Genomic DNA, 20,394 nt, shown 5'->3' on the forward strand with positions numbered 1-20,394 from the left:
TTAACCAACTCTTATCCATAAAAAAAAGTCGGGTGGTTAACCCTTTTTTTTTCATCAAAAATTTAATATTACCTAAAATAGATTAATTTTTTTTATTTTTTACAAAAAGGTGAATAATAGATTGTCGAGCCAAGTTGACTGTCCTAGTCCACCATTTTTAACTTTGATTAGTGAACTGGCTTATCGAATTTGACTCTTTTTGTCATTTTTAAATTAAGACACCTATTTCTAAAAATTTTAATAAGGTATTTTCAACATGAAATACTTATTTTAAATTCTTTAACACTATTATGATACATTTTCAGTTCCATAGAATCTTCTAATACATATTTCATAAATTCTATTAAGTATCAATTTTCTTAATTTCTAAACCACCTTTTTTATTATTATTTAAAACTATAGTTATCTTCGTAAAATTGTATGGTTTTATCCTCTGTTTAATGAGTTTTATATATAACTAACATAACAAGTATTTTCGAAAAAGGCATTGAAGTCACGAACATATATAAAAGTATTGTTGATATTATTGTATTTCCCTGTGTGTTTTCTTTACTTTGCTGTTTTGATGACAAAAGTAACAAAAGACAGTACTCCCTTGAATATAACAAAAAAAAATATTAACTTCTTTTAACTTTTAAATTTAATTTGAAAATAATTCTTTAACACACTGACTGAAAATATTGTTAAATACTTTTTGTCCATTATATATGAATAAATCGGAGGAGTTAATTCTACACTAAAATCTGCCCTGAAAACTATTTCATGATGACTCTATTCCAAATCAGTGCCATTATGTATGCTTTCTCACCAGTATCCACAAAGTCCATGTGGGAAGTCCTAGTGATTAATCTTCATTTGATATAATAAATATATAATTAAGATACTAGAATACAAATATTTGTGATCTTTTATATATTATAATTTTATTTTATTTTCAGTTGGTTTGAATCTTTTTAATCTAAGTTTTTATGAAGAAATTTATGGAACAAATCTTATGTGGGTATATTAAATTATTAAATGGTAATTTCTAGATATTTATATTATGACTAATTGAACGATTAGTTTGTAGTACCAGCCAATCCACACTTGCTTTTGGACAGCCCCCGGCCCCATTCAAAATTAAAATTCTAGACATCATTCAATATTTATACCACCCACAACTCCCCAACCTATTACATTGAAACACTATGCTTCAACATATAAAACATGCAAGAATTGAAAACATTTTTAGTATTGTCTCACTTGTTTTGTTTACGTTAAAGTCATAGCTTTTCAAGTTTTTTTTTTTTCATTTTCAACACATAGATACATGAAATTTTAAGGGTAATAAAAGAAAATTTTGAAAGTAATTTGGAAATCAGAGAAAAGTGAAACTAAGAGTCCTCATGCGACTAAAATATGGTTTCAAGGATTTGCATTATAAAGCTACTTTTCCTAACGTGTTGGTATATGATTTTCATCATCACCATGTTTTTATATGTTTACTTTTCAATGGAGAGGAATGATAAGTGAATACTTGAAGACAATAACAAATTAAAAGAACTTATGAACATAACGTCTTAGAATAGTTTTCAAATGCAATGTATAAGGTATGGTACTGGTGTATAAGTTGGCAAGATAGAGCAAATATCCTAATACTAACAATAGAAATTTCTCTTATGATTTATTGCGTAAGTGACTTCTATTTATTTTCATACATAATTTACAAATATTACTATTGTCGTATCCTTTTTAGAAGACTACTCATGATACACTAATATTCTCTAAGACAAATGACTCTTTTAAGTTAGATAATTTTGATATGCACGAGCTGTAAATTTTTTTTCTAGTATTTACACGCAAGTATTTGATGTTAAAAACACAATATGTTGGCTATTGTAACTTTGGTTAAGATTGTGAAAGAAAATTGTAAACCTTATATCAGGTTGATGGCTTAAATGACTTTATACATATATATATATATATATATATATATATATATATATATATATATATATATATATATATATATATATATATATATATATATATATATATATATTGAAAGTTGGTGTGTTTGTTTTTTTAAGATAAATTTAGATAAGTGAATTTAAGTAAATTTAAGGAGAAAGTGGGATTCATTTATACAAAATAGATTTATTAAATATTAGATTTTAAGTTTGCTTAGAAGAAAATAAAATAGTAAATAAAAGTTTATTATTAAAGTATATAGTTGACTAATAAAAGTAAATAAATATAGTTTTACGTCTATTAATTTTCTAATAGACTTAAATATTTTTAAGTCAAGTGCATTCACATTTCCACTTTTAACTTTTCAAAAAAAAATTTCACTTTTCAACCTTTACACAATAGCTATTAACCTTAACTAATGATAGTTGTAATAACGTTTGTCCAACGATAACAAATTGTTCCACCAACTTACAGTTATAATGAACTAAAATTTTTTTATATACGAAGGATGTGTGTACTCTGCTTTAAATAAGAATAATGATACTTTGACAACATCTTTTTAATAATATTTTAACATTATTTACGTGTCATTCTGTGATTGATTCAAAATTACTTTACAATCAATAATATAAACATCAATATAGACCAATCACAGAATAACATGTAGGTAAAGTTAAAATGTTGTCAAAAAGTAACATTATCCTTTAAATAATAGGTCTTTTTAGAGAAGTGAAATGATGAGTGGTTGGAATAGACACCTAAAAATTGAACTGATAAGAAGAAATGACAAATTATTTAAGTTATGCATATTAATGATGGGCAATAAAACAGAAGATATTTTGCACTATAATTAAATTCATGAGAAATGTGATAAACGATTAGAGTTTGGTACAATAGGAAATGGAAAATGGTTGTGTGAGATGTGAATAATAGCAATGTTTAGTGAGAAAAAAAGAAAATGAGATATCAGAAAGAGAATGGAAATGGCTACCTAAGCAGTGATGATGATGTTGCTATGGATTTGGACAATCCCATATGGTTAATGAACTTGTTTTCCATTTTTTTTTTGTTTTTTCTCTTTCTATTGTTCTGTCATCCTTCTATCAAAGACTTTGTTCATTTTGGAGGGACTGTATGATAAGATATTTAAAAAAATCTAACATTCATATTATTTATAGCTAGTTAATTTCATATTTGTTTTAGTAAAAATTAAAAAAAAAAATTATTATCCTTTTATATTACCAAAATCACGAATAAAGATGAAGATGGTTAAACATTGTTAGTTTTATGTTAGTGAAATTATTTTTCTCTTTTATTATCATCATAAGAAATAATTTCTTAAAGATCATATCAATCAATATTATCTAGATTTTCTTTTGGTCAATATTAACAATATTTATTAAATGGTGTCTGTCAACTACAATTTTTTCAAGCAACGTCCACATATACTCTTATACGTTTTAGTTCATGTAAGGTTTTCTTATACAGAATAAAAACTTATATTATAGTAATTTCTTAATTTATGTTAATTATAGTTTTTCAATTAATATTAATAAAATTATTTTTTATCTATGTCAATTAAGATTCATTTATTCTTCTTTTTTACTAAGTTAAAGTTTTAAGTTCATGTTAAAATAAAGGCTTAATAGCTTATTTTGTCTCCAGTTATGGTGAGTTGTGTCAATTAAGTTCCTTCTTTTAAAAAAGTGTCAATTGTATCTTCATTTGGTAAAATTTGCCTCAATAAGTCCGAGTGATTCTTCCTACACCTCACTCTCTTCATCCTACACCTCCAATTTTACTTTTTTATCCTTCATTTATAAAAAGTCAAAATGTAATTAATTAATTAATGTTTCCTAACCGCATTCTGAAATACGTTTTCTAGTGGTCGCACTTCGAAGTGCGTTTCCTACATATCGCACTTCGAAGTGCGTTTTATATCTTTCGCACTTTGAAGTGCGTTTCTTACATATAATAATTAAATAATTATAAATAAATCTAAAATAATATTTAACAAAATTTACATATGATAATTATTATTTAATTCAATAAAAAATTTAATAATTATTTCAATTTCATAAAAAATTAAATAAAATTAAATACATAATAAATAATATATTACGAAAATAATAATATGTTAAAAAGTAACAAATTCAACAAAATTTAACAAACAAATAAAATAAATAAAAATATATTAAGAAAACATTTTATTTATCACCTAACAAAAAAAATTAAATTTATTATACTAACCTAATAAAAAATAAACCTAATAAAATAAATATATACTAACCTAATAAAATATTAACCTAATAAAATAAATATATACTAACCTAATAAAAAAAATTAAAAACCTTCGCATATGGTTATGCGGTTAGTATAACCTAATAAAAAAAATTAAATATCTCAACCTAAAATTAATTTCGATGTGCTCGCAACTATTTACATATATAATTTAATCTAATAAATTAAATTAACCTAATATTTCGCTGGAGTTCGTAATGCGGCGACAACTAACGCACATGGATGTGCGTTTAGTATGAGTCGCCTGGGAAACCTCCGCATATTGATATACGGTTTCCCTACTTTCCGCACTTCCAACTGCGGAAGTCTGCTACCACTGGCGTTTAAGCAGCTGCTCTCCGGCGACCAACACCAACACCCAGCGAACTCAAATACCTACATTTTATCAATATACTAACCTGGACGCCAGAAAGCACCTGAGATTTGTGAGATATCAAGCACGAAGGAGAAACGCAAACAGCTTGGCAAAAGGGAGGAGAAAAGAGGGGCAGAGGAGACCGAAGAGAACAATGGGAGAGGAGGGAGGGCGGAGGAGGGAGGAGTGATTTAGAAGGGGGTGTAGGGTTTGAGGGTGAAATGCGGCAGAGTTCAAGTTTCAAAATTAGTCAGCCTTTTAAAAATTTAAAATATTCTTGTTCACTGTGCTGAGGGGTATATGTAACACCCTAATATTTTAAAGGGTATTACTAATAGTAGAGACTAAATTAATTTGATATCTCATATAAACAATCAAACTTTATTTCATAAAACTCCAAAGTACAGTACCAAACTTACAAACTTTAAACAATATAGTCTTCACCATTGAAATTTCAACTTATAAGTTTTACACAACATAATCTTCCCAATACAAATTTATTCTTTTTACAAAAATCCCTGAAAGTTTTTCCCCGCATCTCTCTCATCTCTAAGCTTTTTCAACCGCATCTGCAACATTATCTAATCACATATAACATGAGTTATATGATCATAGTACAAACAAATAAGGGTAAGCCAACCATATCATAAAATCATTAAACTTGTAATAAAAATATTATAATCATGTATTTCTGCAATTGATAAAATATCATTATTCCGATGTCATTAATTCATCATTATCAAAATCATCTTTTCCATTTCCATAAATCTTACAAGTGTACCATGCTTACTCATGAAGCCTTATGGTCAGACCGCTCTCTGCCTGCTTCCTTAAGCCTCACTTATATACTATGTCTTACTTTCTGAAGCCTTATGGTCAGACCCCTCTCTGCCTGCTTCTATATAACTTACGAATCATATGTTTATGTCAAAGCCTTATGGTCAGACCACTTTCTGCCTGCTTTCATAAACCTCAGGTGTTACATTGCTCATACCAAACTCTCATGGTATAACTCGAACATACTACTCCCGGTAGTAAACATCATTTCATAAGTAATGATTTCTCATATCCACTCCAACATTTCATAAAACCAACAATTCATACCCTCTTATCCACCTAACTCAATCATGTTCATTCTTTAATCATGAATTCATAATAACCCGTTTTGGTATCAATAAATTAAACATATTGCCATATATCATGCTTCATATTATAAACTCATTTTGCCCATAACGAGTATAACTCAACATATTTTCACCAAACAAAGATCATGGATCAACCAAAATATAGCAACATATCGTAGGAACTACATAATAAAGTCTGGGCTCAATGTAATGATAAATAAAATATATATGAAATTTTTACCATGATAATATTATGCATCTACAATCAACTTGTTTTATTTTATTTTCATCCTAGTAGAGATTTTTCTTTACCCCAATTGGTCACCGGAGAGGACCCAGATGTCTGAACGCATCAAACTCACCTTCGACGCTAGCACATATGACTAGTCACAACTGACTGGACCAGGCCAGGGCTGCTCTATGATCAGGGATGTGCCAACTCAGGTTTTTAAGGTTCCTCTATCCTACCAACAAAGGGAGGCCCTCAATAATTAATCAATTTATTTATTTAATTTATCTACCTTGTTGTCTTATGCTCTAAATCTAAAATGCCTAATTTTAATATTTTTACTTCCTCTCACAACAACCTCAAACAGTGTCTGTATATCTATTTAATACTCATATATAAGCTATTACAGAACCCTTACTCCAGACCTTCTAACAAGATCAATTTCAGCCAACAAACTCATTCAATAAATTCATCACATCAGAACATGTACAATTTAACAATTTCAGTTATAACACCCAATATAATAAAAGTCATAAAACAGTTTCGCAAGAGAACACCAGTTCAACATTCGTATATTTATAAATTCATACAAAAATAATTAGTTGCCCTTACCATCAAAATAATATTAATATAAAAATTCAGGGGAAACAAGAAGTTGAATCTGGCAGAGCCGGTTAGACACCTTCTCATCCTTCCACAAAGATGAAATAAAAAGAATAGATAAAACAATAAAATTTCTGGGGAAACAAGAAGTTGAATCTGGCAGAGCCGGTTAGACAACTTCACATCCTTCCAAAAATACAATATAAAGATATAAAAAAAAAACAACAAAAGCTTTGGGGAAACAAGAAGTTGAATCTGGCAGAGCCGGTTAGACAACTTCTCGTCCTTCCAAAAATACAATATAAAGATATAAGAAACAACCAAAGTTTTGGGGAAACAAGAAGTTGAATCTGGCAGAGCCGGTTAGACAACTTCTCGTCCTTCCAAAAATACAAAAGAAACAAATAAATGTTCTCATTCAAAATTCAAGACCATACAGCAACAAAATACTACATATTCAAGATTTAGGATTAGAGAAAAGCAAAGTATAAGAGTGGCTTCCCTTACCTCTATTACAGACTTAATCTCCTCGCTCTCTGAAAACTTCCAGAATATCCCCTTTGCAGTTAGAAATTCTTCCAACTCTCTTCTCTCAACATTTTTCTAAGTTCTTTGGTGTAAATTTTCAGCCTCCCCCCTTGGCTATTTATAGTAAAAAATTTTACTATTCATTTGTACTATTCATTTTTACTATTCATTTGTACTATTCATTTTTTTATTCATTTTACTATTACAAAAATAATTTTTTATTTGCAAATTGGTGAATTCTGATCTCAAAGCTACGTGTAACACTTATCCTTTCCAAAAATAATTTTATTTTATTTTATTTTTTTTTTTTACTATTCACTTTTTACTATTTACTATTCACAATTTACTATTCACTATTTTTTTTTTTATCTAGTATCTAACTTACAAATATTTTCAAGGATCTTACAATCTCCCCAACAACAATTATTTTCGTCCTCGAAAATTATTTATTTAAACAAAGACTATTTAACAAAAGATTACTTACAAAAGAGATATGAATTTTCGAAAACCATTGCTCTGATACCCAATAGTGTAACACCCCGATTTAGGCGTTACAATTTATTTTTCCACAAAAATGCATATATTACTTTTCTTTAACAATTTTCAACACCAACAAAATATTAAGTGTTGTATTACAACACAAGTCTTCTAAAATAAAATTTCACACAGTTCATAAACTTCTTAAATTTAAAATTCCACACAGTTTGAAATTTCAAAATATATTTATTTAGAAATCCCCCATGTCTCTTTTTTTTTTTTTTTTTTTTTTTCACAGATCTCTCATCTTCTAAGCAAGTCTAGAACCATATGCTAATTCATCTGAAATAGTTTATGCTCCCGTATAATATGACACATTATACGATCATTGCATTCACATACACAAACACAAACAATAGGGTGAGCTAACTGAAACAAGCATACAATCCATTCACAATCCGTTAATAATACATCCACAGTATTCAATACAGTTAAGCACACCCACTCAACATATTATCACAATATCATTGCTCAACAATTTTACTATTCCACTTATCAAAGTGTTACAACTTCACCTCATCCGACCTACTTACCAAAGTAGTACAAACCAAGTTATTCTCTCTACTTATCAAAGTAGCACCGCAAGACAATATTGTCTACTTATCAAAGCAGCACAGCAAGACATTATTGTCTACTTACCAAAGCAGTACGGTATAATTAATTCGCCTACTTACCAAAGTAGCATAAAACAAGATCTTCTGCCTACTTACCAAAGTAGCGCAGCAAGACAATACTCACATAGTTAATCTGCCTACTTATCAAAGTAGCCCGATTTATATCATTCTCTTTATCTCTTCATTCATCATCTCATCCTGCTTACTTATCAAAGTAGCGCAAATCACCCTGCTTACTTACCAAAGTAACGCAGACCCAACATCGACTCGCCTACTTACCAAGGTAGCGCAAACCAACATCATTTACATTATTTCAACAAATTATTCATAATCAACCACAACCCATCCAAAACTAATCATATTCAACAAACATAAGAGAACCGGTGAACTTTTCTCAATTCCCTTCTGTCTACTTACCAATGTAGCATAAATTAACAAAATTACATTTTCCTAACATATCATTCATAACCAATCACATGTCATCTCAACCACTAATACCAAACCAATCATGCTCAACAAGCACATAATAACCAATCAACATATCTCAGTTTCAATTCTGCCTACTTACCAAAGTAGCACAAATTAACCAAATTACCTTTTTCAACATATTATTTATCGACGATCTGAACCAATCAAACTAATCAACAACATGTTTAGATCATATGGTAAGCTTTTCAGTCCAATCCAACAGTTAATGAGGCGGAAATCATCAATTTTTTTTATAAATGATCCAAAAACATAAATTAAGCAATATTGAGATCCCTGAGAAGTTACAAAATTAATATCTCTAAATCGGTACCTCCGATCTAAAATCCGAACGGTCGAAGTATGTTCCTATCTGTTAGAAACCTCATACTAAAGTTTCAGGTTAATCTAACGGTTAACTAAGTAGATATGAAGGTTTTACCGAGGTAACTCAGAGACAGAAATTTAAGTGATTCTCGGTTAAACTCAAAATACGGAATGAATCCCTCTAAGCACAGACATCTAATTCCAAATCTGAATGGTCAAGATCACCTAATATGTCTTATGAACTCCATACTAAAGTTTGGGCTCAATCTAACGGTAAATGGAATATATATGAAATTGTTACCATTATAACTTAAGAACAGAATCACATTGTTCATCAAATATTTCAAACTTTCGAAATTTCTTTCTCTAAGCATAGACCTTCAATTTCAAATCCGATCGGTCACAGTGTATTAATATGTCTTAGGGATTCTATATCAAATTTTGAGGTTGATCTAACGGTCAAATAGGTCAGAATTCTATATTTTACTGAGACAACTTAGAAATTACAGGGGTAACTAATTTACTCAAACTTATAGGATTTATTTCTCCAAGTACAGACTTCTATTTTCAAATCCGAACAGTCAAAGTTTAGTAATATGTCTTAGGATTCACATATTAAAATTTTAGCTAAATCCAACGGTGAAAACAATTAATAGAAATTTATCACCACAATAACTCGAAAATAAGAAATTATAATCATGAAAACCAAATTTTACACAAATCAATAGATAACTACCATTACCAAATTTTTAACATATTCATATTCTTATTCATGATCATAACAAGAAAGGATTAGCTCCCCTTCATCAAAGTCAAGCAATTGGAACCATATTTCTAACTACAAAATTCTAGAAATTAAGTTGAGTTAGCTCCCCTTACCTCATGAAGACTAAAACACCTTAAACTCTTCTTCAAAAAGAGCAACTCCTCTCCTCCTTGCTAGACCAAGTCAGCCTCCACACTTAGGACACTTAGGATTTCGTTCACCTCCCACCAAGGACCTCTCTACTCTCCTCCAAAACTCCAAATCTGATTTGGAATTAAAAGAAGATGCCTTAGACAACTAAGGACCCATGCACTTGGCACTTAACAATAATAAACAACCAATGGACCATCCTAAACCATTTTCCAGCCCTAAAACATGGAAGGAAAGTCTCCAAAGGATCTCAAAATGTTCTCCCAGTGCAGAACACAACCTACTCACTCCAAAAAGTTGCAACTTGTAAAAATATACCTAAAATTAAGGTTGGACGCTAGCCCCTGGACAGTAAAACTGTCACGTTTTCCCCAGCTCAGTTAGACTCCTTCCCGAAGTCCAAAATATGCGTATGAGTAGTCAAATTGAAGCTCTTTGAGTCTAGTTTCCAATAAAACAAGAATCAACTCAATTGATATTTTACTAAGAATAATAATTTCACTCCCCAGAGTCCCAAAATATTTTCGAAAACCATTGCTCTGATACCAAAATGTAACACCCTAATATTTTAAAGGGTATTACTAATAGTAGAGACTAAATTAATTTGATATCTCATATAAACAATCAAACTTTATTTCATAAAACTCCAAAGTACAGTACCAAACTTACAAACTTTAAACAATATAGTCTTCACCATTGAAATTTCAACTTATAAGTTTTACACAACATAATCTTCCCAATACAAATTTATTCTTTTTACAAAAATCCCTGAAAGTTTTTCCCCGCATCTCTCTCATCTCTAAGCTTTTTCAACCGCATCTGCAACATTATCTAATCACATATAACATGAGTTATATGATCATAGTACAAACAAATAAGGGTAAGCCAACCATATCATAAAATCATTAAACTTGTAATAAAAATATTATAATCATGTATTTCTGCAATTGATAAAATATCATTATTCCGATGTCATTAATTCATCATTATCAAAATCATCTTTTCCATTTCCATAAATCTTACAAGTGTACCATGCTTACTCATGAAGCCTTATGGTCAGACCGCTCTCTGCCTGCTTCCTTAAGCCTCACTTATATACTATGTCTTACTTTCTGAAGCCTTATGGTCAGACCCCTCTCTGCCTGCTTCTATATAACTTACGAATCATATGTTTATGTCAAAGCCTTATGGTCAGACCACTTTCTGCCTGCTTTCATAAACCTCAGGTGTTACATTGCTCATACCAAGCTCTCATGGTATAACTCGAACATACTACTCCCGGTAGTAAACATCATTTCATAAGTAATGATTTCTCATATCCACTCCAACATTTCATAAAACCAACAATTCATACCCTCTTATCCACCTAACTCAATCATGTTCATTCTTTAATCATGAATTCATAATAACCCGTTTTGGTATCAATAAATTAAACATATTGCCATATATCATGCTTCATATTATAAACTCATTTTGCCCATAACGAGTATAACTCAACATATTTTCACCAAACAAAGATCATGGATCAACCAAAATATAGCAACATATCGTAGGAACTACATAATAAAGTCTGGGCTCAATGTAATGATAAATAAAATATATATGAAATTTTTACCATGATAATATTATGCATCTACAATCAACTTGTTTTATTTTATTTTCATCCTAGTAGAGATTTTTCTTTACCCCAATTGGTCACCGGAGAGGACCCAGATGTCTGAACGCATCAAACTCACCTTCGACGCTAGCACATATGACTAGTCACAACTGACTGGACCAGGCCAGGGCTGCTCTATGATCAGGGATGTGCCAACTCAGGTTTTTAAGGTTCCTCTATCCTACCAACAAAGGGAGGCCCTCAATAATTAATCAATTTATTTATTTAATTTATCTACCTTGTTGTCTTATGCTCTAAATCTAAAATGCCTAATTTTAATATTTTTACTTCCTCTCACAACAACCTCAAACAGTGTCTGTATATCTATTTAATACTCATATATAAGCTATTACAGAACCCTTACTCCAGACCTTCTAACAAGATCAATTTCAGCCAACAAACTCATTCAATAAATTCATCACATCAGAACATGTACAATTTAACAATTTCAGTTATAACACCCAATATAATAAAAGTCATAAAACAGTTTCGCAAGAGAACACCAGTTCAACATTCGTATATTTATAAATTCATACAAAAATAATTAGTTGCCCTTACCATCAAAATAATATTAATATAAAAATTCAGGGGAAACAAGAAGTTGAATCTGGCAGAGCCGGTTAGACAACTTCTCATCCTTCCACAAAGATGAAATAAAAAGAATAGATAAAACAATAAAATTTCTGGGGAAACAAGAAGTTGAATCTGGCAGAGCCGGTTAGACAACTTCACATCCTTCCAAAAATACAATATAAAGATATAAAAAAAAACAACAAAAGCTTTGGGGAAACAAGAAGTTGAATCTGGCAGAGCCGGTTAGACAACTTCTCGTCCTTCCAAAAATACAATATAAAGATATAAGAAACAACCAAAGTTTTGGGGAAACAAGAAGTTGAATCTGGCAGAGCCGGTTAGACAACTTCTCGTCCTTCCAAAAATACAAAAGAAACAAATAAATGTTCTCATTCAAAATTCAAGACCATACAGCAACAAAATACTACATATTCAAGATTTAGGATTAGAGAAAAGCAAAGTATAAGAGTGGCTTCCCTTACCTCTATTACAGACTTAATCTCCTCGCTCTCTGAAAACTTCCAGAATATCCCCTTTGCAGTTAGAAATTCTTCCAACTCTCTTCTCTCAACATTTTTCTAAGTTCTTTGGTGTAAATTTTCAGCCTCCCCCCTTGGCTATTTATAGTAAAAAATTTTACTATTCATTTGTACTATTCATTTTTACTATTCATTTGTACTATTCATTTTTTTATTCATTTTACTATTACAAAAATAATTTTTTATTTGCAAATTGGTGAATTCTGATCTCAAAGCTACGTGTAACACTTATTCTTTCCAAAAATAATTTTATTTTATTTATTTTTTTTTTTACTATTCACTTTTTACTATTTACTATTCACAATTTACTATTCACTATTTTTTTTTTTATCTAGTATCTAACTTACAAATATTTTCAAGGATCTTACAGTATACTTTAGAATTAAAATATATTTTGGAGGTACAGGACGAAGGCAATGAGGTGTAGGGAGAATCACTCATCAAGTCCCTCCCGTTAAATACTTACAAACAGTGTTAAATTTTTTTTTTCTCTCTTCTACTTTTTTGTGCAAAGATGTTTGTTAGTACTTTTTCCTCTGCACATCTGAATAAAGTGATACAAAATATTATACAATATAGGTTGGTGTATTATTTCATTACTTTGAAAAGTATCAATTCATTTACGTAAAAGAGTTATTTTTTCTTCATCATTTAGCATCTGAATAAACAAGTAAAGCATTCTATAATAAATAATAAACATACGCCCCTGCACCCCTCTCCCATTCTCCTTCTTTCTTCTTAAATTTCTTTTTCATTAACCCGCGGGTCCCACTAAAAGCTACTAACCATTCTAAAATTCTTTTCACCCCTCCTCCCCTTCAGTGCCGTCAACATATGATTCTCCTGCAAATCAAGCACATAGCTAACCATCCCACTCAGCAATATGTCTATAAATCCAAACCCCACCAACACAAACAATATAGAAAAAAGTTTAGTGGTTGTGCTATTTGGAGTTATGTGACCATATCCTATTTATTTCTTAATTACTCTAAAATTAAAAATTAAAAATATATTTTTTTTAATAATTTTATTGTTTTTGTTTAAATTTTATGATCAATATAATTAAGCATGCATTTAGTAAGTGAGTTTATTCAAAAATAATCATTATTAGCATATTAATAATTAGTTAATTTTGAAACAATCACTAATTATTTTAAATTTATAAAATAAAAAATATATTTTAAAAATTAATTATATATTAATACTAATTTTACCTTTAATAAATATATATTTTTTGGTTTTAATAATATATGTAACAATTCAATTAGATCAATAGAATTCAAACAAAATTAATAAAAATAAAATTTTCTACTAAAACTTTAATTATAATTATTTATTACATTAAAAATAAAATATATTAATGTTGATGGTACTAAATTGATTATTTATCTAAAAAAAACTATAATTACCATAATCAAATTTAAGTAACTTAAAAGAAATTAAAATAAAATTATATTTAAATTTTAAAAACATAATTAAAAATACACAACTATATATGTAGTCTTTCCAGTACAATCACTTTTTCTTCCAACCTTAAGCTTATTTTGAGGAAAAAAAGACACTACCATGAGATTAGGAACTACCCCTACAACCCTTTGTATGCTGTATAAAAAAGAAATCACTTTTTAAATATATTTATTCAATTTTTTAAGTCATAAATATGAAATTATATAGTTAAAAAAGTCCTCATCATGTTTCTGAACATAATTCAAAGACAAAAGAAAAAGACCTGAATATAGGCCTGACAAATGCTGTTTGCACAGAGGAGCAGAGGGGAGAGAAAAAAAGTTAACACGTTTCTTTGTACTTAAGGGAAAAGACTTGATTGAGACAAATTTTAGTAAGTGAGGATACAATTGACACTTTTTTAAAAGGAGGTATTTAATTGACACAACTCACCAAAACTGGGGATAAAATAAGCTATTAAACCTAAAATAAATTATTTTATAGTTAGAATTATCTATGGGTTAAAGTGAATTAATATTAGATGAATTTGATTATTAAATACAATTAGATTAGAAAGAATGCGTACAGTTGGAAGTTGCACATTTTAAATTTGGTGTCTATAATTTTTCTCTAGAAGTTTTTGTACTTCTACAAGATCATTGAAAAGATTGTACTGTGCACTGAGTTGTACATATCATTTACTATACAACCAAATCAAACTTAAAATATCCTTAACAATTAATTGCACATATCCCACCATCAAATATTTGACTGAGATTCTTTTAAATGATTGACTGAATGTTTTATAATTAAAATATATATTTGTCACATTTTGGTATGGTTCAAATCTTAATTTATAATTATTTAGTTATTTTAAGATTATAATTAGTTTATATATATATATATATATATATATATATATATATATATATATATATATATATATATATATATATATATATATATATATATATATATATATATATATAGGGTTAAATATGTTTTTAGTCCCTAAACTATTGGTCGTTTCTGGTTTTCGTCCCTCTTTCAAAGTAAGGTACAATTTGGTCCTCATTCTTTTCGAAACGTTCGTTTTAGTCCTCAAAACTTTGGTTTTAGTCCTCATTTTGTTGACTAAATGAGGACCAAATTTTTAAACGGTGTTAGTTTTCGAGGACTAAAACAAACGTTTTGAAAAGAATGAGGACCAAATTGTACCTTACTTTGAAAGAGGGACGAAAACCAGAAACGACCAATAGTTTAGGGACTAAAAACATATTTAACCCATATATATATAATCCTTTTTTCTATGCAATTGAACTTTTTTACTATTACTTATTATTGATTTTTTATTATGTAAATTTGAATATTTTTAAAAGTATTTACTCATATAAATTTGTATTAATAATTAAAATTGATTCTTAAATGTATTTACTATAAAAAGATACATTACTCACACTTTTGATATGTTTATTTTTTTTTATTTTAACTTCAATTTATAGTTTGAGTGATTTTTTATATAATATTTTTTTGATAATTTGGTTTTTTTTCGTCTTGATGATATGGTGTATATTAGGAATTTGCTTTTTAATTTTTTTTTTGGAATTAACACTTCAAACTAAATGGAGATAATTGGAATGGGGGATACGAGAGATAGGAAGGAAGAAAAAAAGAATAGAAATAGTGACCATGTAATAAAATAAGAGAAACAAGAGAAAAACATATATATTAAGCTAAAAGTGAGGGTTAAATTTCTGCCTGCATGGGTATTGAATTGGAATCTATCTTCACCTTGTTTGACTCTATTGTCATGATTACTTTATAATTTATTTATTTATTATATGTTTTGTTAGTTATTTAAATTATTTTTGCATGCAGAATGTTTTGGTAATTTATATTATACTTTAAATTATATTTAGATGTAGTCATTTGAATGAATCTTAGTTTTTATTTAAGATTTAGTGCAAATGATTTTCCAAATGGATAGCTCACCTTGTGAGAAATTAAAATGTGAAAATGATGGAGTTTGTTATCAATATAGTTATAGATCGAAGTTAGATGAATACACGTCATCTCAATGAAGACTATGAAAATGGGATTGCTTATTTCTTGCAATATGATATTGTCCTTGTGTTTGTTGTTTGAACCAGATACAACAAAATTTGAGCGAAATAGTAATCATCTATTCATCTATGCTATAGTTAAGAGTTATACAATTTGGACTTAGCATGAAAAAGTATTAGACAATCCTACTTGTCACAAACAATTGAATATGTTGAACAGTGGATGAATGATCATTTAGAGGATATGGTACCTGGTGAAATTTTTTTGGAAGAACTCGTGTATGATTCTTTGAAGTTTGTTTCAGAGGAAAAATTATATACAAGATGCATTATTTGTACACGATTGTCTCCAACTTTGAAATTGTTCGTTTGAAAGCAAAAAATGGATAAACTGATAAAAATTTTACAAAATTGTTGGAATTGTTGAAGGATATGTTTAGGCACACCACTACATAATAACATTATTGGTTCTAGGTGTTCGATGATTCATCACCAATAATAAAGGAGGCCATTGTCGAAATAACACATCAAGAAGCAAGTTATCTCCTCCAAATTGGAGATTAGATTTTGATTAGGTGTTGTTTAAGTTTTTTTAGGTTATTTTTAAACTTAAAATTTTAAATAAAACTTTGTTTGGACTATAAATTTTAAGTTAGACATCTTATTATTTATTTTGATTTTATATTTTTTTATTATGTACTTGAATTTAACCATTGGAAATATATATTTTTGTTCTTAAAATTTTGTTGTATTTTAGGTTTTGTTTCATGATTAAATAAATAAAATTTAAAAAAAAACAAGTAAATTTAAGACTTTTATGGTCACAAAGAGACTTAAATTCGTTATAGAATCTAAGTCAATCATAAAACAAACTTAAAAGGTCTGAAATAACAAACTTAAAACTTGTTTTGTGGTAGTGATTTTTTTGTCTCAAGGAAAAGATTGTGAAAAATGAAGATATTTAAGATGTAAATTTATGAAAATGGTGAGTGATGTGATGAATTTAATAGATTAGAAAAATATTTTAATTGATAAAAAGAAAAAAATTATTATTATTTATATTATCATTATATCATATTATTATTTATTATTATTATTTATATTAAAAAATAACTTTATTTAAAAATAAAATCATCACACTTTTCTTACAAATCTCTTCAATGTTGAAGAGAAAGTTAAATAAATATTTTTTTTCAATTTGTGTAGCTATTTTATTTTGTTGTGTGCTTCGTAAACAATAATAAATGCATTTTTATTCCGTGAAATAAACAAAGCATTAATCAAACAAGTTCAATTTTACATTGTTTTATCAAATTCACTCACTTCTCTAATCTATCATAAAAAACAAAAACAGTTAATGAATTATACATGATTTGAATTTGAATAGTAAATGATGATAAAATTTAGTATGTTGAATATTTTTTTCACACATATTATCAAAGAGAATAATATTATATATTTTTATGCTACAAACGCGATATACGAAGTTGATCTCTTTAAACTAAATGACATTATATCCTGAATGTCAAATATTTAACGTGAAAAAAAAATTGTGTTCTTTATTTCTTTTTTAGTAGCATAAAATATTATGAATATTTACGTGCATTAAAAAGTTATTTCAAATTTAACTACTAACAACTATGAATTAAACATATAAAAGATTATATTAAAATATATAGAAAACATGACACATCGTGTCAATCCATGTCTTCTCTTTAATATATGATTAAATAGCAAATATAAAAAAAATAATATAGAATCACATAACTTTTTGTCTCAATATGGTACCGTTGCAACTTATTTCCTCCTCCGCTGTGTTAATGATGAGTTTGCTGGTAAATAAGAAGGTAAGGTGCAAAGTGTTTCACAAGACCCTTACACACCAAATATTAATTATAGTCAAAACCTCTAAATCATTATTAATTGTTAATATCTTGCCTTTTCTTAGTTTTATTTTTTATATTTGTAATTTATTATTTCTCTCAAGTCTGTATCTAGATTTCCAGGTTGGAATTATATGTTAATAGTTCAAATTCCGTACAAGATTAACATTGCATGGAAGGATTTTTAGAAGGTCATGGTTTGAGAATTTCTACGTTAGTGATGCTTGTGCATATTTGGTATCGTTCTCGTTAGGTATCTAAAAAAACGTGCTATCTCATGAGTGAGTTGGACCTATTTGTCTTCCGTCACTGAAGTGACTCGTCATACATCATTTACCATTGAATATTAATTAACGATCGAAACGTATCATTTTGATAGTATGAGTCATATTTTAGAGGCTGAAAATGAATACAGTGATCAATGAAATTACTATAAAACTATGTAGAAAATTCAGAAATACAAATAGTATAATTTGAACAGCAATACAAATACCATAATTTCAACTAAAATCAATAAAAAGAATCAATTATAAACAAGAATTTATACAAGGAAACGATACACTTAAACTGAATATTCTAGGCGATAAAAAGTCAGAGTTTTACACTTGATCATTCCCGGTAGCTGCCTGCATCGTCTAGTTCCTGCTAGAACTTGGTCATCATGTACAAGAACTAAAAACGAAAGGAAAACAAACAAAACTACACACTACATACAGCAAAACGCATAATTGCATGCGCATCAGAAGGAGAAGCTCCACAAAGAAATTTCAACATCATCCTCAAGAGATGTCCAGTCCCTAACATACGTTAAAAAAGAAGGAGATCTCAGAGGCTCATCCGCCAAGTTCTGAAGCCACTCATGCATGTCTTCAAATCCTAATGTAACTGGTACTGTTATCTCATCCAAATCACCAAACTCCCGCAGCACTTTGCTACTATTGCCATCTTCATCAGTGCAGGCACCACAGCTGCTAACTTCGCAGTCAACCACGGGATTCACATTCTCGTTTTCTAATTGCTCGACGCAACTGTCTTCCGCAGCAATCGCCACAACAGCCTCCGCCGCCACTCGCCGTATCTCCTTCGCATTTGTAGACGCCGGCAAGGGCAGCCGCCACGCCGAGTCGGCGAAGTTGAGACAAGCGGACTTTCCTCGGAGGGCGAGCGCGGCAACGTCGTGCGCGCGTGCGGCCATCTCAGGGGTTGGGTACGTTCCGAGCCAAATCCTTGTGGATTTGTCATTGGGGACACGCACTTCGCAGACCCACTTGTTGTTCTTCCTCTGTCGCACCCCCCGGTACACGGGGTGCCGTGTCTCCTTAAAGATTCGGCGCCCCGCACGTCTCTTGGGGCGCGCCGACGCTAATGCATGTAGTTCATCGTCGGAGTGAAGGGCGTTGGGAGAGGAGCTTGTTTCCGGGGAGGAGCAAAAGTAGTAACCGTTGTTGGAGTGGGGTAATGATTGTGTGGAATTAACGTTCATTTGTGGAAAAATGTTTGCAATGGATTGGTTGGGTTTAGTGGTGGTTGAGTTGTGAAATTGACTGACTGATAAATCAGAGGATGTTATATGTTAGCAGTGGTGTTGAATATAATATAAGTAACTTTTTGAGGTTGGGAAGTCAGGAAATTGACGCACGTGGCTACGATGTAGACACGGACACGGGTTTTTTTTGCCAGTTGCTCTTTCCGCTTGGTAACGTTCGCAACATTGTCATTATCTGTTGCTACCTGCGAAAGTTAACACTTTGACCGGTTGTACCATCTTAAAAGTTGCAGTGACCAATGACCAGATTCAGATAATACGATCAACGCCAATTGTTTGAACCGTTTGGCTGTTTGGCGAACCAGAGTACAATACGTGTTTCCAATTTTACACTTACAGTACCCGTTTTCACACAGTAAAACAATAAAACATGATATTTTGTATACCTCTCAATTTGACATAGTTCTTATGGCTCATTTACATGGGTCAGAGTTAAAAACACCCATGAGGTTAAAAAAGTTTACAATATACAAAGTTTCATCGAATCAAAATACCAACAAAAGAAGAATTATGTACTTATAAAACGAAAAATCTATTTAAAAAATGAAAATTTAAAAATTATTTAAAATAGTATCTGCATACATGAAAATTATTTTAATATTTTTTTCTCTGTCTTCTACTAATCATTAACAATATACACTTATGTTAATATTTTAAAAATCATTTGAATATATTTTAAAACATATTTGACCAGTGTTCATAAATATATTTTGAAAATACAACACCTACTAAATTCAA

At 29.5% G+C, this 20,394-nt stretch overlaps 1 pseudogene; it reads right to left on the minus strand.

Moving 5' to 3' along the window:
- Positions 1–18,520: 18,520 nt before the first annotated feature.
- Positions 18,521–19,669, minus strand: LOC124838363 (dehydration-responsive element-binding protein 1B pseudogene; annotated as a pseudogene).
- Positions 19,670–20,394: the final 725 nt, after the last annotated feature.

Source organism: Vigna umbellata, chromosome 1 (assembly GCF_029865625.1).
Source record: "Vigna umbellata cultivar VRB3 chromosome 1, Vumbellata_1.0, whole genome shotgun sequence".
NCBI classification, from domain to species: Eukaryota; Viridiplantae; Streptophyta; class Magnoliopsida; order Fabales; family Fabaceae; genus Vigna; species Vigna umbellata.